A 1080-nucleotide genomic window follows, 5' to 3' on the forward strand; every position below is an offset into this window, starting at 1 on the left:
GGTGGCTTTTAATTATTGCAACGCAAGTTTGGCGCCATGGCGAAGGCTGCTGGCGCGTTTTGCGCGCACAAATTGTTTAAAATTTTTTTCATCATTTTATCATTATTCGTTTTGCCAAGTTTCATAATGATCGGTTGATTTTCAGCTCGATGGTGAAGCCAAGTGTTCATCGCTCTTCCATTATTGCACTCTACAAGGGTGGTGAGAAGGCGCATAAGATCGCAAATCGGCTCGAATCGCAAGATCAACTGTTCACAGAAGAATTAAACGTTTCGAAGACACTGGTACACTCAAGGACAGAGCCGGAAGAGGAAGACCAGTTACTGTTACAACACCTCAGGCTGTGAAAGCCGTCAGAGAACGAATCCGAAGGAATGCTCATCGTTCCATCAGAAAAATGGCAGAGAGTCTCGGAATGTCTCGCATCTCTATGACAAACATTGTCAAAAAGAAGCTGAAGGAAAAATCATATCGTGTCACTCGAGCCGCCATTCTTTCTGAGCCAACAAGCAAAAACGCCTCCAGAAAGCCAAAACGCTTCTGGCTGGCACGCGCGCTGGCGAACATTTGGTGACGGTATTCTCTGACGAAAAGTTGTTCACTGTGGAGGCGGAGTTCAATCCTCAAAACCATCGCGTTCTTGCCCACGATATCCAGGATGCTTCTGACAAAGGAAAAACCATCCATCAAACATCCCACCCAGCGAGTGTCATGGTTTTTGGTGCGATTTGCTCAAATGGGAAGAGCCCACTGGTTTTTGTCGATAAAGGTGTCAAAATCAACAAAGAGTATTACGTAGAAGAAATTTTGAAGAAGCATTTGCTTCCATGGGCCGAAAATCACTTTGCCGGACAACATTGGATCTTCCAACAAGATGGGGCACCTGCCCATACTGCAAAGTTCACTCAAGACTGGTGCGAGCGTCACTTGCCGCAGTTCATCAAGAAGGATGGATGGCCTGCTTCCTCTCCGGATTTGAATCCTCTCGACTTCTCCATCTGGGGAGTTCTTCAAAATAAGGTCTGTGCAAGACCCCATTCGAGTGTTGAGGCATGAAGAAGAAATTGGTGGAGGAATGGG

The sequence above is a fragment of the Caenorhabditis briggsae genome (assembly GCF_000004555.2).
Source record: "Caenorhabditis briggsae complete genome, chrV, whole genome shotgun sequence".
In the NCBI taxonomy this organism is placed as follows: Eukaryota; Metazoa; Nematoda; class Chromadorea; order Rhabditida; family Rhabditidae; genus Caenorhabditis; species Caenorhabditis briggsae.